Source organism: Condylura cristata, unplaced genomic scaffold (assembly GCF_000260355.1).
Source record: "Condylura cristata isolate star-nosed mole 26May11 unplaced genomic scaffold, ConCri1.0 scaffold00004, whole genome shotgun sequence".
In the NCBI taxonomy this organism is placed as follows: domain Eukaryota; kingdom Metazoa; phylum Chordata; class Mammalia; order Eulipotyphla; family Talpidae; genus Condylura; species Condylura cristata.
The window spans coordinates 31915238-31935549 of NW_004567105.1; the positions used below are offsets into that span (position 1 = coordinate 31915238).

At 39.1% G+C, this 20312-nt stretch overlaps 1 protein-coding gene across 1 annotated transcript in view; it reads right to left on the reverse strand.

Annotated features, from left to right (window-relative positions):
* The window catches only part of FRS2 (fibroblast growth factor receptor substrate 2), a 98638-nt gene extending 89583 nt beyond the window's left edge, over positions 1-9055 (reverse strand). Inside the window, exon 1 of the mRNA XM_012720588.1 lies at positions 8955-9055. The gene's annotated coding sequence lies outside the window, so the exon portion shown is untranslated. The remainder of the gene's footprint in view (positions 1-8954) is intronic.
* Positions 9056-20312: the final 11257 nt, after the last annotated feature.

Sequence of the window (20312 nt, forward strand, 5' to 3'; positions counted from 1 at the left end):
TAAAAATAAACTTTTGTAAAATAAAAAAAAAATCACTCTGTAGAACCTCTTAAAAGTCTCAGTTAAAAGTCTCAGCACCATCAAGCTATCAGCAGCCACTGCAGTACAAGTTCCATCCCCAGCCAGGGAGCTGACCCACAGGGCAGACGGCTCCTGTCTCACTTGCTGCTCCCCTAGCAATGTGTATCAATCTGTCTGCTCTACTCCCCACTCTGTCTGTGGTGATTCACCTCTGTATCCCAGTTCTTTTATGCATAAATAAAAATAATCTAAAAAAAAAAAAATCACTGTAAAATTAATATGTAAATTTCTTAGGAACATCACAAATTAAAAAGCAGACAACAAAGCATAGTACCGTGACCAAGAGCCTGCAAAAACAGCAGTGTCATATCTATAAAGAATCACATCTGTAAAGACATCAGATATTGACTGTACTTATCAGATGCCAAATACAAAATATACTTAACATGCTTTCATATTGAGAACATGAACAAGGAACAACTAGCAAAAAAAATAATAATAATAAGCTACCTTACAAAGCAACATTAACATCTAGAAATGGAAAAATTATAATAAATGAAAAAAATTAAGACTCAGTAAACACACAACGTGGATAAACCTTAAGCAATCAAATGCATAAAGAGAAAGAAAGAGTTGTCACCAGATGCTGGGTAAAGGGACAATCAGGGAATATTTGCTTAATGGGAATAGATGATAAAGAAAGTTTAAAGATGGACAGTAGTGATGGGTGCACAATGTAAATGCATTAATGTTACTACTGAACTATACTTTTTTAAAAATATAATAGTTTATTTTTACATCATTTTGCATATTTTGAACTATTCATTTTAAAGTAGTAACTTCCTTTCTGGTAATTTTATAAAAAAAATGTATATAAATATTGAAATAAAGAAAAAATTATAATAAACTAGTTTACACATAGTTTGAGGCAAGAATTAGCTGGGGGGGGCAGACACTAGTTATCAGAACATTTATATAGAACAATACAGAAAGATAAAGAGTGAAAAATATGGAAAAAAGGTTAAAGACTTGAGTAAAAAGATCTAACAACTTCAAAATACAATTCCAAATAGAAAGATAGAAACAAAATTTGAGAAGGAAATGGCCAAAAGTTCTCCAAAATTAGTTGAAAAAAAATACTGATCTTCAGATTCCACAGCTGAATGAACTCTTACCTTGAAGCATAAAAAGAAATCAACTTCCAGAAAATTTATTTATTTATAGCAAAGTAAAACCACAAAACACTATGGGTAAAGAAAATATTCTAAAGCTGGCAATAACAAAAGTATAAAAGAATGGCTGTGATACTGACTACAGATTTTTCAGCAGCACTAAAAGCCAGACGAGACTGGAATAAGAGCTATAGTGAATAAAGGAAAAAATAACTGGTGGCACAGAATGAAACTAAAACGAAAATATTTTCAAACAAATGAAATATTTCCCAACAACTCTCACTAAAGAGAGTTCTAAAGGGTACACTACACTTCAGGCAAAGAGAAATTGACCCCTGACAGGAAGTGTGAGATGCAAATGGAAATTATGAGCAAAATCACTTAAAAATGTATAAGGAAATCAAAGCAAAAGTTTTTAAAACAATGCTAACACATAATTTTTGGGAATCAAGGAAAATGTAAATATTGTTCAACGTCTAAATTTGGAGAAAAAAATTTTAGTTAAGATATATTCTTTAAATTCAAAAAGGAGAGCAACAGCATGATTAGCGCAGGTTGAGATGTCCGTTACTGAGCAAGCATGTCAGAGAACCTAAGTGGTGCAAAGTATAAAGATACTGCATAGATGCTGGCCGTGTATTTGAAACTGACTATTGACGTTCATTTTATAATTCTTTAAATTGTACATATGTACATGTTTTTATGATTAAAAATTTTAGAAATCAACAAAGAAAAAAAAAGTAAGACTTAAGATCATTCCCTGAAACTCTAGAATACTTCACAAACCTTGGTGTTCAGGATTGAAACAACTAAGAGTCATTATTATTTTTTTCAACAAATATTTACCAAGTACCTAATCTTTGCCTATAACTGGGCTGAAAGCAGCATGAGGATTTCTAACTCTCCTCCCCCTTTAGTCTTCCTAACCTTAGAGAACACTAGTGTGTCCAACACACTAGTCACTAGCCACATAAAGCTATTAACAATTAAATAATTAAAATCAAATAAATCTTAAAATTTCCTCTGCAACACTAAACATACCATAAGTACTCAGTAGCCATATAAAAGTCCCCACATTGAGTAACAGAGATACAGAATATTTCCACTGTTACAGAAAGGGTCCTAACTGGTGGCGCAACAGGTTAAAGTGCAGCACTGTGAAGCTAGCAGCAACTGCCTCGTTATGAATTCAATCTGATGCCAGGGAGGTGACCCACATGGCACAAGCAGACCTCTCCTGTCTTGCCCACTGCTCCCCTAATAAGCAGTGTACTTTGTCAATCTGCCTCTTCTGCTCTCCACTATGACTCTAGTGAATCCTCTCACCACCCCTGCACCTCTCGCCTATACCCCAGTTCTGTATGCAAAAATAAATAAAGCTTAAAAAAAAAAGTTCTACCAGCTAATGTTGCTGTAACACTAAAAATATGATAGTAGAATAATCTTAAATACAAAAAAGCATGGTAACCTTGACTAAATCACCTTTTTGAAGTCATTTTATTTCTATAAAACTAAACCTCTTGAGCAATATTTAAAACAGTTTGCTATTTGTCAGAAATATATAGTGTCAGGAATTGTTCACCATCCACTATGTGCTACCAAAACCCATCAGAACAGAAGATTTTTTTTTTAATGAGCCAATAATTAGATAGTTAAGCACAGTGCTAGTGAACTATAATATAAGCCATGACAAAAGGATGCAAAAGCCCAAAGGATGAACATATCATCCCTTCTTGGGGGCAAGGGGACATCACTTTTAGTTGAATGCTTTAAAATGTCACTTACAAATATAAAATAACAAATGCAATATTCATGTGAATTTAAAAATAAAATACTATAGGCATCACAACATTTTCTACTTAAACCAAAGACCTTGGGCTACATCTTAGTCTGTCATCTATCTGCCATTACTAGTGCTTTGGAGGAAAAATTTAAGCATTGCTGAAAAAAAAAAAATCTATGCTTTGTTTATTTACCAGAAACAGTGACATACAACAAAATCCTATAAAACAATAACGTTCTTCACAGCTAAAACAATAAACCCCAATTTTCTTTTAAGGAAAGAAGACCTAAGCTATTTCAAGATAATCTGAACATTCTGCTTTAGGTATTTTAACACATACTACTAAGTAATCTTATAGCACTCCCTGTTTTTAAACACCTAACCAAAAAACACTCCAAGGAAACAAATGTTAAGCCCTAATTTAACAGTCACTGAGGCCAGGTTTGCACCTTAAATCTTCCCCATCCCCCTCCAGAACCAAGGAGTCAATAAACTTCTCATGTGGAAGACTGAATGCAATTTCAATAAGCGCTTATGCTAATAATTGGTTTGTGTCCCCAGGAGGACTTCTGTGGCTCCACTTACATAACCCATTATGCAAAGTGCTGAACTATTCTCTTTCTCTAGGAAGCATTTTGAATACTGATATTTGTACAAGGTTTACTTGCTATATTCAAGAAAGAGCTTTTCTCGCAGTAAGTTCCAAAGATTGTCCCTGTAGAAGAGGTAACAAGAAAAGCCAATTTTTGCAACTTCACTATGTCAAAGGCAAGTTATTTATCTTGTTGGCTAATCAACAGAGTAATGACTTATAGCGGCACCCCCAGGCAGCCCCCAGGCAGCCCCCACAGTTCACCATTTTCCTCCTGGGACTCTGGTTGAGAAATACTGCCTTAAACAAATAATTTTAAGCAACTTGTTTGAAGTCAACTGAAAAAACCTGAACTGCTCCTTCAAATGTGTAAGTAATAATGTAAAATTTGACAAAAGTAAATTGAACGGTCGTGATTATATTCTATTTTAAGAGAACTTAAAATATTCTACTAAATCAAATTCTGTTTATTAAACTCTGATAGTAATCTGTAGGTTAATAGACAGTAGAATATACCCCAAACCAAACTTGAATATGCATAGATTAGTTGGATAAGTGCTCTCTCCCAATTCCTCTGGTGCTGTTTAAGCTAAATATTTTATATTTCATAAAACCACAATCATAAAAACAAAAAACTGGGGAGTTTTACCATGGAGTTGTCAATTTTCATTCTGCTAAAAGCATTTAAAAAAAGAAGTAACTCCCAATTACCATTATTTCGTAAAAGAATACGCCTATACTGAAGTGATAAAAGATCATTTTAGGGCAAAAAAAAATCTTTTAAATTCAAAAGATTTAGTTTTATGGGGTTTTTTGTTTTTGTTTTTTTAGTCGATAACCTTTTCATTCACTTCATATAAGTGGAAACTTTGTCATGGATTGATACTTTATATCTCAGCGTTTGGGAAACAGGCCTAAACAGCTATCTCCCTCTTGGAAAAGAAAGCAAAGGTAGGACGTGCCCAAACCAAATATTAACCTACTCAATAATGAGGAAATAGAGGCTTAGAGGGGTGTAGGGACTCTCCCCAGGTCACAGAGCAAGAATTTTGACATAGGTTTGTCTAATTTCAGAGTTTCTAACCATTATGCTAAGTTTTCCTCTAATACTGCTCCAGTGGTATAAAGATCCATCCTAATCTTGCTCACCTTTGTGACCAATGACAACCGAGGAATTGCCAGGCAGCTGGCAGGAGTGAGGTGTACTCCTTGGCCATCACTCAGACTGAAGCTAAATGGAACTCCTGACCTTTGCCTCATCAATACCAGGCTCACTCAACTAAGCCAAGTAGCACAGACAAAGCACACACACCCTGCTCCAACAGCACTGGCGCAGGGCTCTCAGACATTCCCAAGTGCCTATGATATAGTGAAAAACATATTCCTGAAAACCAAAAGGAATGCATTAATCCTCAAGAAGGAACTGAACACTTCCATAGTAACTCAATCTAACAATAATAAACTTGCCCTCAAAAAGTTACAACTCTCAATAAATCCCATTCTTCAAGCTATGATAATCTTTTACACATTAATACACAGGTTACTCCTATTTAACTAGAGAAACAGAAACACATGAAATCCTATAAATTTATAGTTCTGAATGTCCAAATTAAGAGCGTTTTTATATTTGCTATATGATAAATAAAAATCTTAACATTCTATCCCTCTAGGATAATCTCAACATTAGAGACAAAACCATTCCAGTAAGTCAGAGGAACTAAAGTTACAAGAAAAACATGTAATACCATTCTCTATGAAAGACATTATTAGTAGCCAGCAGAAACAGGACAAAAATCCTATTTGAATATTCAGAGGTTCTTGATATTGAAACCAAAATGAAAGTCAAACAAATACAATACTGTATATCAGAGATCTGCTTCCAAGTCCTCATGTATCACTTACCAACAAATGCCCCAAAGAAATGACCCAACAGCTCTTAGTAACCAAGGTCTGACCCTCTCGACTGAGTCTGAAACAGTTCATCCTCTCTGAATTAGGGTAATAAAAACTAGTATTCTTGCTCTCAATGGTAAGAAAATGCTATTTCCCAATTTTTTTTTCAATGACCAGCTTCACATTCAACTGAATCTACAATGTGAGACAGCACAGTCTCATTTTTTTTTTGCCCACTGTATAAAATTATCATTTATCTTTTCCTTCTGTTTTAAACAGATGCCATCAAAAATACAGAGTTGACATTTTTTCCTTTCCCCTCTAAAGTCTCCCTGGTTCTTTGACCTCTCCAGTATATCTATCTGTATTAATCTCCACACTCATGTTAAATATATGCTTAGCACTGACCTCTCATGAACCACAAACCCATGTTTCCAAAAAAATCTTGGCATTTCCAGTGTTTGGCAAATGTATTAAAAAACTCAGCCTATTCAAAATCTTCTCATTATCCACCTCTCTGTCCACATTTCTACAGTAATACCATCACCATCATCCACACTTGAAATACGTGTAATCTTCAACTTCTTTCTCCAAACTTTCCTCCTCCCACCCACCTGCTAAATCCTCCCAGTGCCTTTGCCGTTACCCACACCCACTATTTACAGTAGGTTGAAAGTCAGCTTTCAAAAGAAATCATTCCACACACTTCACCGTTAGACCACGGTAATTCACCTACCCAAATAGTAAACTCCTAAATAGAGCATTAAACATGTTCCACAATTAAGCCCCAATTTTATTTTCAAACCTCCACTCTTATTCCCAAAACTGAATTTATAGTCTAGGTAATGTGGTCCACTAGACTTTCGCTGAGATACGGTGACCTCTCCCACTTCCACAACACTTGTGCTCACATCAGTCCCTTTATCTGAGACGTATTCTCCATCCACCTAATCCCAGCTGCTTAATTTTTGTTTAGAAAAAAGCCTTATATCGTAGCAATGTTGAACTCAAGTTTGATTAGAGCTAGCTAGCATGATGCAGTAGAAACACAAAGGCTTTGGCACCAGGCAAATGGAGATTCAAGTCAGTTATCTGGAAGCTGTATAGTCTGGCAAGTTACTGAACATATCTGCGCAACAATGTTCTCATTATTAAGAAAAATGTTTGTGTTGTGAAGCTTAGAACACTTACATAAAGCAAACAGCATAGAACCTGGAATTCACTATATGTTCAATAAGTAACAGTTCAGAACCATCTTTCTAAGTTTTACTCCAGTGAACAGTGAACACTTACTGTCAAACCACTAGTACTTAGTATTTACATAATTCTTATGCTGTAAATCCCTATGCAAATTATTTTAGAACCCCTTTCTATTTGTCAAATTCCAAAGATTAAAACCTTTATCTTCGTATTCTACAATACCTAGCAGTGCCTTTCATGATGCACACAACGCCCCACCCCAGTTAGAAGTTTAATATGCCTAAACAATACAACTCACCTCTCCAATATCTCAAACATACCTTAGGAAAATGATTACCAAACCAGGACTTTGTGTTATTATGGCAGTATATTTGCTCCTACAAGGTTGCTTAATATAGCAAATGTTCAGTATCTGTGGAATTGACTTGAAAAATACAGTAAAATCTACAAGCAAGTCTTCAATATCCACTGAATGTACCTGAATAAACAAAACATGCAATGCCTAAGGCTATCTGATTTTCCTCAATTATCTTTTTCTTACAATTCTTACAATTCTTGAAATATTTTCCTTCAAAACACAACTATCATTCCTTGAATATAAATTCATAATCATATCTAATTTGACTATTTCAGAGTCTCTCAATTACAGAATTCCAAAAGTATGACCTAAACAACTAAAAACTTAAATGGCCAAAAATGTGCAGTTCCTATGTTCATCTAAACTGATGATGAAAACTAATCTCCCCTCCACAATTCTCTCCAGCTACTTTAAAAACCATCCACCCTTTGTTTGCTGAAGATCAACAATTTGAAACAAATTTTCTTTCAGAAGTAGGAAGAAAGCTCACTGAACTTGTCACTTCAGTCTATTTTCCCTAATTCATGCTATTATTACCTCCCCTTCCCCTGATAGGAAGAGAGAGAATGAGATAAGTAAGTAATAATAGTAAGCCACTGTATAAGTCCTCATACAGCACAAATAAGAGCAGGAACATGTCACACTGGCTTTTTACAAAGGTGGTCTGTGTATACCTTGCACTTATGTGTACATCTCTGTACTCTGTGCAAAAACAATAATCATCTTCTGATAGGCGTGATCCGCAATAACCACTTTCCCTTATGATCAGAACTTAAAAATCGCTATTAAAGGTGGGAAGCCCTTATTCCCTACAAATATTCCAGCAGTTTACTACCTAAAAGCTGTTTACTAAAAGCAACTATACATCATTTTCTCCTACAGAAAACTCTCTATCAGCGGTAAGCGCTTCATAATCTAAGATGTGTAATAGAAAATATATATACATAAAACCCCTCTGCCTATCTGTGTGAAGCTCTGTATTGCAGCTACAACCTTAACAGAACAAGGAACTTCTAAGGCGCGAACGAGAACAATTTTTCTTTAAAAATTAAGGAAAATGACAGCTCCAAATACGAAGGTATACAAACCTTGGGAAGATTTAACTCTCCACGCCCTATAATCGGTTCATGCAACCACCAGAGAATGAACAATTGTGACTTCAGGTAGCTACATTGCATATTAGAAAACAATCTTTTTTTACGTCTGCAAAAAAATAAAAATAAAAAATAAGGGACCTTATCTGAACTGCCGATTTTACTCAGGCTGGTTGGTTTTATAAGTGACTTCAACAGCAGGTTGAGCAAGCTTTCAAGTAGGTAAAAAGATCATGGGAGGCACGCCGGTGCCACACTGACCTACATATCCAGAACCCGTCCCGAGCGCAGTCCAAATCGATCCTGGGCAACCCCTAAGAGGGTGTGGATGAAAAGTCTTGCAAAAGATCCCCGACATCTACACACGCGTCGCCCCGCCCTGGTACTGAGCAGACAACACCCCAGGGACCCGGACTAATTACTGAGCCCCAGGGCAGACCCACAGGACGTGAAAGTCGGGACCCGGAGCACAAGATTCAATCTGGTGTCCAGGTACCCAGCCCAAGTCGGACTAGAAAACCACATTCCTAAGGCAGCACGCAGATTTGGGGGAGCAGAAACCAGAGGGTCGAATGGACAGAGGCCCAGCCCATCCCCACTCTGGAGTCCCAACAGCAACTATAGCTCGGGGAACCCCCTGCCCAGCTCTGCTCCGCCCACCCACAGCCCCGCCGCCCGCTCCTTCCCGCCGGGCAGCCTCGGCGCCGACCGGGGCGCCCGACAGCCCACTTCCCCGAGCCCCGACAGCTGAACCCGGAGCCCGGAGCGGGCAGCGGGGGCCCGAGATCGCCAGCTCCGACGCGGCGCGGCGCCGTCCCAGTCCGCTCCCCCGGCCACTCACCGTCGGCCCGGGCGCTGGGAAGGGGCAGGGCGCGGATCGCCGGACGCTCACCCCGGGCTCCGACGCGGGCTGGAGCCCCTACGCGGAGCCGATCGAACCTCAGCGGCTGTGCCTACCAGGCCTCTCTCCAGCCCGAACCTTGGAAAAGCACTTCCGGGGGACCGGGGGGAGGGAAGGGTTTTGGCACCGGAACTGCTCGCGGGCTGGAGCTGCGGGGGCCTCCCGGGCGCGGCGCGGCGCGGCGCGGCGCGGTGGGGCGGGGCCTCTCCCCCCGGAGCCCGCAAACCCACCCCAAGCTGGGCGCTAACCCTTTCTGCCCCGCGGCGCCTGGGATCCCCCGGCCAGAGCCACCTCGCGTGCCGCTGGCTGGTCCTCTCCAGTCACCTAAATTTCCAGGCGGGAAAGCCGAGCCTCGGAGAATTTAGGGGCGAGCGTCCGCCGGCTTCCCGAATCGCTCCCGTACTGTCGCTACTGCAGCCTCGCCCCCTTTAAGAATAATGAGAGTTAACATTTATTGAATGTTTACTACATGACAGGTACTGTGTTAAGGCTTCGGGTGCTTAACTGAGTTAATCATCCTCAAACCCTTTGAAGTTAGGGCTTTTATCTACAACCTCACAGAGGGGAAGATACCAAACTCAATACCACAATCTTGGGCGCTTGATTTTGTTTTAACTCATGTTTTGTGCCTTAATCTCATTCACTTTGTAATAAAAATTTTAAATTCTTCAAGGCTTGGAATCAAATTTTATTCCGATATTCCATCATCTCTTAAACTTCTCAGAGGCCCAAAATTAAGGGACTCTAGTGTCTTACTTTTTACTTTTTCATTCTGGGCAAGTTGCTTCACCTTATTCTAAGTTTCCCAGTTCCTCATCTGTAACACAGTTCTGTGTGTGTGTCTGTGTGTGTGTGTCTGTGTGTGTGTGTACTTATCATCTGGATTGCTGTAGACATTCTAAATGAAAATGCATGATGAAAACTTAAGTGTACATAATACCGACATGCAAAGTCAACAGTTCTATCTCAGCAACAAAAGGGAACAATTTCTAACAATGCACTTATTGTAGGGGGGGTAATTTGGAAAACTGTTGATTAGCAATAGGCAATATGAAATGTTAACTGAAGAAATACGGATGTTTTTGCAAGGGAGAAATGAAAGCAGGTGAACCAAAAAAAAAGGGGGGGGGGACATCCTCGACACTTGTGATGCCATGAGCCAAGCTGGCAAGTGAACCCACAGAGTCAAATGTCAAGCAGGGAAAGAAAAAGAAAAGGGACTTAGCTGCAAAATCAGGATGACATCAAACATTTGAGGCAGATTCTGTATCTGAAACCAGTCTCTTAGCATGCACACTATCTGCAAAACAAATTTTACAAGCATCTCTTAAAACTGCGGGGGAGGAAGGCTTTTTAAATTTTCTAAGAACAGCAGGGGAAAATGGAAATAGTTTAGAAATGGTTATTACAAATTTAAGATGCAAATAGTACTTTTGCTCTTACCTTTATTTACAGCATTATCTTGGTTACTTTTGTGATTGCATAAGTGTTTGTTATGACTTCCTACCCAAATTTAAGTAGTCTCAAGAGTGTAAAAAATTTATAAAAAAAATACAGCGTCAGTTGGCAGGATTCGCTAACTTACCTTTCCACCAAGGGCGAATAGTGAGAGAACTCCTGAACACCATTGTCAGCTTCCTATGGGACACATGCGTGGTAGGGATTTGTCTTGGAACCCAGTCATCTAACTAGTAAATGGTACAGCCAGAATTTGGGACTGGAACCATGGTGCCAAGTGGTTCTCAGACTTAAGCATACATCAGTTACCTGGTGATCCTGCTCAAGCAGAAACTGCTAAGACCCACCCTAAGAATTTCACATAATCTTACTTTGCATCACCAAGTTCTAGTCCCTGGACTAGGAGCATCAACATCACCGGTGAATTTTTAAAATGCAAATTATTAGGCCCTGCTCCAGACTCTATGAATCAGAAACTCTGGGATGGAGCCCAGCAATGTGTGTTTTAACAGGCCATCCAGGGAATTCTACTACATGCTCAAGTTTCAGGACCAATTAATTGGTCCCTCTACTATCTTGTCTTGCACATACTTCTACATTTTCTAATTATCCCCAATGAAATAACGCTACTAAAACAAAAGTTCTTACCACTGAATCGAATAACATATTGAAGCATTTTTGTTCGTGTTTTGCTCTTAGTAGGAGAGGAGTCTAGGGAGGAAAATGTGATTTTAATGGAGGATTCTTTTTTGATAACTGTAAATTTGCACTGAAATTTAACCAGAAAATACAGGTCAGGACTACTCTGATTTGAGAACTACTCTATGTGCCAAGGTTTTATATTCGTTTTCTAAATTAATCTTCACTACATTGCTATGAGATTTTATGGTCTTAATTTTACAGAAGAGAAAAAACTGAGACTTAGGTGAAGTAATTGACTTCAGGCCACATTCTTATTAAGGTGCAGAAATCAGGATTTTTCAAACAAAGATCCCTCTAATTCCAAAACCCTGATCATTCCACTTCGTGGCAGGAGCTTGGAGAACCAAATTCCAGTGTGGGCTCCACCACCCCAACTATGCAGCACTGAGTAAGCGATTTAATCTCTATTTCAATTTCTCCATCTATAAATAATGTTATCATAAATCTGCCCCTCCCACACTGGAATGTTAAAACAAATGAGAAAATAAAAGTGTAAGTGCTTTGAGCTTTTTGAAGAAAAACAGTGAAAAAGCAATTTATGATAGTATTGCATGTTTAACCAAGTGTTACTAGGTGAGTCCGGCATTGACTCTTTCCTGGTTATCTCCTGATTCATGCACAAGAGTTTTAAAAGCTACACTTGATGGCAAAGGAAAAGTTGCTTGACTTTGTCATTGTTACCTGAAGGTTAGAGAAGATGAAGAGGATATTATGTGTTTCGTTTTAAAATTACAGGGACACTCTCACCAGGCCATAAGACTCCAAGTGATTGCCAAATTGCTGGCCCATCCTCAGCTTAAAGATTTTTTCTCTAAATCCTTTTTGGCTCCCGATAATAGGCACCCCTCCACCCTCCTGCCGCCACCTACTAGCAAAGACTTAAAATTCCTGTTACTTTATTATGTAGAAGGATTTAGCGCTCAATCCTCTTCTTAGTCCAGACTCTAGGCCTATCTTTGTTGACAGAATCACCAGCTTGCACAATCGCAGGGGGTACCATTCACAAAGAACACAACCTGGATGGTGCTCAAGGGGGTGCTGATTGCACAGGCCACCTTAAGAGTGGTCCCCCTGCAACTGTGCTAGGCGGTGGCCTCAACTGTGCATAGCTGCTGCCCCCCAAATCCATTAAGGTGCTTTGTTAAACAAAGGAGTCATCTACTTAGGAGGCCTCCATTTACCAAACTTTCCAATGATGGGTTCTTTGTTTTTTGTTTGTTTTAACATGGGCCTGATTAAATACTTAAACCACCAGGTTTAAGTCCTGAGTCCCACACTGCTAAGGTATTTTTCATTCTCTTCTGTAACATCATTACCTATCATCCACTAAGCATGTGAATTTCAGGAAGACTTTGTCATATTTTGTCTTCCTCGCCTTCTATTCTACTTTGGCTCAGGTGCTTGAGAAGCATTTGCTGATCTAAATAACAGTGCAATAAACTCATCGATATGTACTTGCTGTGGCAGAGATTTGACAGATGACAAGTGTGTTGTTTTACCCACAGAGCTTTGTACCAAAAAATAAACTGAGCCAAATTTTTAATAATGAGAAATGTCATGTAAAATAAATCACCATTTCTGGCATCTCTTGAAAATTTAGACATCCTAGAGAACTTGGTGTGTGTCCCATTAAGCATCTGTGTCTTAAGCTGAGAAGCAGCTGCTTTATTCAGGTGATACAATTAATAGGGTTCACTTACATGTGGTAGCTGCACAGCAGATACTGTGTTTGAAGCCTGTATGGAATCATATGAGTGTTTTGGAGAAACACATGTGGAATTTTGTCTTATAGATTTTACATGTGTTCATAATTTCATCCCAATGTAGTTTGAGTTAATTCTTTTAAAGAATTATTTTATTTATTTACGCATACAAAAGCTGGGGTGTAGGCCAGAGGCGTGTGTGGTGGTGTGGGGGAGGATTCACCAGAGACAGAGTGGGGAGCAGAACAGGCAGATCCACTAAAATCCACTGCTGAAGGGAGCAACGGGCAAAACAGGAGAGGTCTGCTGCGCCATGTGGGTCAGCTCCCTGGCTAGGTATGGAACTATTAGCAATAGTTGCTGATAGCTTCGTAATACTGAGACTTAACCCCTTGCACCAATAGGGAGGACATTTTCAAGTTATTTTTTAATTGATTTTCTAGGGTAGAATACTGTGGAATCCATGATGTTGCATTTTAAACAAGGCAAGCAAGTACAAACATCAAATTGTAAATATCATTACCACCAGCATTATAATGGAACTGTTGTTGACTCTATTTGACAACTGCCTTGGAAATAAAAAGACAAATATGTGCATACACACAAGTGCAGCTCGTTTAGGTAGCTGTGATGGAGCCAGAATTAAAACCCAGGCAAAGGGCCTCCCTGGTAGCACAAGGGATTAAGTGGCAGCACTATGAAGCTACCAGCAGCCACTGCACTTTAAACCCCATCAAGGAGGTGACTGACATGGCACAGCAGACCTCTCTCCTGCCTTGCCTGCTGCTCCCCTCAGCAGTATATTTCAGTCAATCTGTCTGTTCTTTACCTACTCTATCTCTGGTAAATCCTCTTACCCCCTCCCCAGCACCTCTAGCCAGTACCCCAGTTCTTGTATGCACAAATAAGTAAATCTTAGAAAAAATAAAACCCAAGTAAGCCTGTCTCTAGGAGACACATAGTGCTAATTATCCACTAAACTAATGTTTATTGCGCATGTCCCATGTATTAGGGCCATGATCACCTCCCCGCTGAAGGAAACTGCCTACCAAATTTATAGCAGAGGGCATGTATCTCTTCCAGGTCTTTTATAGGGTATTGTAATAAACTCACAGATTCTTCTCATTTCCCTCACCCTCCCACCCAAATCATACTGACAAGTTAATAATCTTCATTTTGAAGTGAATAAACTGCCAGGCATCTAAGGCTTTCTTTAATTCCAATATAATTCTTACACAAAGTTTTTATTGCAAGTTATCATGAAGACTTACGTGCATGTGGTGAACAAAAGGCATCTTTCAAAGACCATGGAAGCAATTTGAAGCAATATAATATTGACACTGGAAACCAATGCCAGTAGTCAAATTGTGCTTGTGTGGAGAAATGAGGGCACTGCTGAATTTGAGCAAAAATGTCCCATTGGCACATATGCAGCAAAAGCTCGAAAACAGAGGACCTAAAAGGAATGGTCATCAATTTTTAGCAGATTTTTTTTTTAAAGATTTATTTATTCGTGCATACAGAACTGGGGTACAGGCCACAGATGTGGAGGGTGAGAGGATTCACCAGGGACAGAGTGGGGAGCAGAACAGGCAGATCGACGAAGTACACTGCTGAGGGGAGCAGCGGGTGGGTCAGGAGAGGTCTGCCACACCATGTGGTCACCTCCGGGGCAGGCGGGAATCGAACTCATGCGGAAGCGGCTTTAGATTCTCAGTGCTGTGCTTTAACCCGCTGTGCCACCAGGGAGGGCAATTTTTAGCAGATTTTACACTTACTTTTTAATTAAATATCCAGGGGGAGAAACATTAGAACTTACACTTTCCTTTAAAAGGCTTAAAGAGTTGTTGTCTAAATTAAGCTATTTACTAAGTCTTGGAAATTTAACGGTTGCATTACCCGCTCAGCCCTTCTTACGAAAAATGTAGCCCACATGACTCTGCCTTAGTTTCTCTTTCTGCAAAATATGCATGATAAGTGCATCTTTATGTTGAAGAAATGTTGTGAGACGTAGCTAATAAATGATTATAAAGCGCAGTTCTTTGAAGTATAAAGCACTGCGTAATTACTAAATACTATAATAATCATCCTCATAATAACAGTAATTTTCAACCAACACATCAACCAACCCCAGATGCCTTTAGTCACCTCCCAATTAGACAAAATTGTGTGTAAGTCAACTATGAAATAAAGTAAAAATCTTTAACCACAGACTAGTTCCATCCCTCTTCTCTTTCCTGGGCATAATCTGTAGTCTTTCTGGCAGAGATGTGGAACTGAGATTCCATCAATTTTTTTTAGCTGTTTGACTCGGCTTGTTCTCGATAGTTAAATCTCTCAATGTATATTTCACTTGTGAAATGACAGTAAAAATAACACCCATCTCACAGGACTGTTGTAAGACTTCAACAAATAACTATATGTAGAGTTTTGTACCAGAGCCCTATAGACTCTGTTAGCAAGTACTTAAGGAATGGTAGTGATGACAACAGCAACAGAATCTGAAAGAAAGCTAATAGTGAGGGCTTCCCTGGTGGCTGGCGTGCAAGGGGTTAAGTCTCAACACTAAGAAGCTATCATATCTGCAGCCACCGCAGCACAAGTTCAATCCCCAGCCAGGGAGCTAAGCCACAGCAAGGGAGCTGAGCCATAGCCAGGGAGCTGACCCACATGGCACAGCAGGCCTCCCCTGTCCCACCGCTGCTCCCCTCAGCAGTGTTTTTTGGTCTACCTGTTCTGCTCCCTACTATATCTCTGATGAATCCTCTCACCCCCAGCTCTTCTGTCCTACACCCCAGCCCATGGATGCATCAATAAATAAAATAAATGTTTTAAAAAAAGAAAGCTAATAGTGAGGAGTATGTAACCACATTATTGGATGACAGAGAAAGAAAAATCAATGCTCTCAACTTGGAGGATGATTTGAATAATTCCCTAGGTTACCACGTTAGCCTTGATCGAATATAAGCACTTTGATAGTAACAGGAAAGATGCGACATTTTAGTTTCAAATCAGTTTGTTAATTTGGTGATTGTGCCTATAATAAATGATCACCTTAATGTCATTTATTTGGTGATAATTAGGGGGAAAAGTGGAAAGAATAAAATGGAAATGTATAATGACCACTCCTTTCTCTCTCACCCTCTCCTCTCCAGAGAGATGTGGCCACTGTTAAAGATTTGGTAAGCTCCTTTCTGGACCATTTTCTGTGTATTTACATTTATATCAACAAAAAGAACAGCCCAATAGGCAGATGAAGTATATACTTAAGGCATCAGCAATTTAGGCTAAAATTTTTCTGTAAGGAATTTGACATTTTACAAACACATAAAAATAAAATTTTAGAACTTGTTGGGACTTTCTCAGACTTATTTAACTTAGCATGGTTTCGATCTTAAAGTAAATAACAGTATATTATTTCATATATACCGTAAGCTCTTCAGTGTTTAGGACCTATTTGAGATCTTAATCCAAGCTTGTGTTATAAGTTTATACCCACCCATATTTTTTTCAAATATAAGTATAATCACATTGCTTTGCAGCTTGTTTTATCTGTAAGTTATTTTAAACATAGTGATATTTATTTAGTAGCAATCTAAATAAGAAGGAATTTTCACCCTATCTGCCATTTTATCTCAGTAAGAACTATCCTTGTGTAAGTAAGAGCCCATTAAAACAATTTAAGTTTCAAATACTTCCTTTCGTGGTAAAGAAAATTTCATTTTCTATCATGTTTTCAAGGCAAAGTAATACAATCCTTTCTTAATCTCCACAGTGCGTATGATGGAGAGAAATCCTGCCGACCTGGAGCTTTCTAAATGGTGACTATGGAGAAATGCCAAGGAAACCGAATGGTGCCAAATGCAGAATCCTCAAGTTGCTCTCTAAACCAACAGAAATTCATCCGAGGCAGGAAATATTTCACCTACAAAGATAGAACACATGTGGAGATTATATTTGGGACCAGGGAATAAAAAAGGAAAGTAAAGGGACATTGTACTGCAGGAGAAAGAAGGAAAAGAACATTCCCTGAAAAAAAAAGACCAGAGACCTTTCATGAAAGAAGAAAGCTTAAACAATGTTTTGTATATGTAAAATGTTTTCTTATAGTAAAGCAGCTGCTGAAAATATATTATTCTCTCAATCAAGCCAACACACTTAGGAGTTATAACATACATGTAAAGAGAAAAAAATTTGGTTTTTGATTATCCTTTGCTGGTAATTGATCTTGGAAGTACTAAGAATGGAGATACAAAGAATGGAAGTAGCAATGTTTTACACATAATCCCCCTAATCAATTTTAAAAAGAAGATCAATCCAGTGCTATTTCAATTCAAAAAATATCTATATAAGGCCCTCCCTGGTGACTGCAAGCAAGCTACAGCCACCTCAGTCAGAGTTCAAACCCGGGTTCCAGAGGTTATCCACATGGTGCTGCAGACCTCTCCTAACCTGCCCACTGCTCACCTCAGCAGTGTACTTTGACAATCTGCCTGTTCTGCTCCCCATTCTGTCTCTGATGATCCTCTCACCGCCTCTGCAACTCCAGCTTGTACCCCAGTTCTGTATATATAAATAAATAAATAAGTCTTAAAAAAATTCAAAAGATCTTTTCCAAAAAATAATATATATAGTTATATAGCTAACGATTTGAAATAACACTGGATTTAAACTATTGCCAGTATTTGTTATACATTTAGGTAAACAAGGTACAGGGGATCAGGGGACATCAGACACTAAATCTCAGAACCTATCCTCAAATAAACAAAATGACAGCTGAGAGAAAAAGTCAGAAATTCATAGACAAGGAAGCATAATAAATGCAAAGCATCTGTGATAAATGTTGAATAAATAGCAGAGCCACTTATATTTGGAGACATCTTCCACTATTTATAAGCTTTTTTTCTTAAGATTTATTTATGTATGCACACAAGAACTGGGGTACAAGACAGAGTTGCAGGGGTGAGAGAATTCACCAGACATAGTGAGGAGCAAAACAGATGGATTGAATGAAATCCACTGCTGAGGGGAGAAGCAGACAGGACAGGAGAGGTCTGTCGCGACATGTGGGTCACCTCCCGGACTGGGAATCCAACTCTTACTGCAATGGCTGCAGCTAGCTTCATAGGGCTGTGCTTTAACCCCTTGCACCACTAGGGAGGGCTCTAAGCAGATCCTTTTAACTGAAACAAACAGATTTGCCCTTTAGTCTGAGGGGTCTTAACTGCTAAATTAAGATATTTGGGCATTATCTTTTCAGGCAACAAAGAATAAGCGCTGGTTTCCTGAACTTGAGGCAACATACTTAAAGGACACTGTCAAAAAAACTTTTTGTTCATGAGGGAAATTTGCCAAACATAGAAAAGCGCACACACACACATAAAAATAACAGTTACCTAACCCAAAAGAGAGAAATAGGTCATACTTTTGATGGATAAACTTGCGGCATTTTTTCTAGTCATATACTTGTGTGTTTGTGTGCATGTGTGTTTATAAATTGGGATTATAATTTAGTGAGCCAACATTAATTTGCAAGTATATTCTTTTTAAAAGTCATAATTGTTCTACATTCCACCATTTAAATTTAACATGTTATATTTACTCAATTTTTTTTTATCCAGGCACAAATAACTGAGATAAATCCAAGATTAACCTAAATGACATATAGAACAGATTGGACTAAAGATAAACTGAAAGAAGGAGGAATAATTAAGAATAATTTGTAGCTCTTATACATAAAAACTATGTATAATATGGATTAACATTTATGTAAGTTAGGGCATATTTACAAACTACAATAGTTTACAACTACTACATTAAAATCCTTGGTGGCATAGCAGGTTAAAGTACAGTACTAAGAAGCTAAAGCACTTCAGTATGAGTTCGATCCTCACCCCAGAGGTGACCCACATGGTGCAGCAGACCTCTCCTGGCTCTCCTGCTGCTCCCCTCAGCAGGTACTTCTTCAGTCGGCATGTTCTGCTCCCGACTGTCTCTGGTGAATCCTCTCACCACTCCTATACCTCTGGCCTGTACCCCAGTTCTGTAAGCATAAATAAATAAATCTTCAAAAATATATATATATACTTATTATTTCAAAAACTGATACTGCTTTCTGTGTGCTTTTATGCACAGATCCCTAAGCTATATATTTTAATTTTCTCCTCCCCCCCCATTCGCTTCAACTTGGGGTGCTTTCAAAACTTAGTCCTTTCTCTTCCATCTAATTTCCTTCCTTTGTGATCTAAATTCATCCCCAAGATTTAAATATTGTCCACATACTAACCTGTTGAAGACCTGTGACTTAAAGGATATTTTACATGCAGGCATAGATTCAGATTTCTGAAAAAGGATTTAACATAATGAGGAAAAATATTAAGAAGCCCTGCTTTCCTCCAATTGCTCACCAAGAAGAAAACTGACAGACACTAAACGCCAGTGTCCTGCTTTGGGAGGCCCTCGGAAATGAGGAGCTGACATACATTATGCTGCAGCTCAAGCAAGGACCCAGAGGTGGGAGCAGAATGATATCCTGAAGGACCCAGTAAGGGGACATCATTATTTCAAAGACAGGGACAGGGGATTGTGGGAGGAAAATGACTTTGAACAATCTGCCCTTTGACCTCTGTTCATTCTGTTGTTTGTAGAATAACAACAGGAAACCACCATTTGATCTGGGTTCCTAAGAAATGGCAGATAACTCATTGTGACAGAGGACGAAAGGGGAAAGTCTTTGTAGACCAATTAACAAAATAATGCTCCTGAGAGAGAAAGCAAATGTGCATGATTCTTTATTTCCAATACCTCCTACATGCCAAAGTTTCTCTGGTTTCTATTACAAGCTCTGCTTTTCACCAAGAACACTCTCATCTTTCTTCCCATATTGAAAAAGCCTGGCTACTTTGATATGATTGTAGTTTGCCCTCCATTATATGTGAGTACGAACATGTGAAAATATTTATACATCTCTCCAATCTATAGAAAACCATGTTGGGGTCTTGAAAACAGTCCCCTTACAGATGGAGAGAATGTGAGAGAAATGCCCTCAGTGTGTTGGCTAAAACCTGCTGTCTGCCCAGCACTGTGCCTCCTCTCATAACAGGGGATGCTCTGCTGAATGGGCCCTTGTATGTCTAGATTCAAAACGTTCTTGTTTGCTCCGGTTGAACAAAGCTCTCACAGACAGTGGGATCTGCAGGGTAGCCACCGAGTGTGTTAAACCAATGTTCCCTCACCACATCGCCGAATAGTTTATCGTAATGGCAGTTCTCACCTTCATGTATAGAGGCCGGTGTTTGCGGTGCCGTTCTGCACAGAGCTCCCACTGACTTCAAAGGAAATGACATAGAACAGAACCCCATGGTGTGAGGAGAAACAAGCAGCATCTGATCAGAAACAGGCCATATTTTTTTCATTCTCTCAGCATAAATGGCTA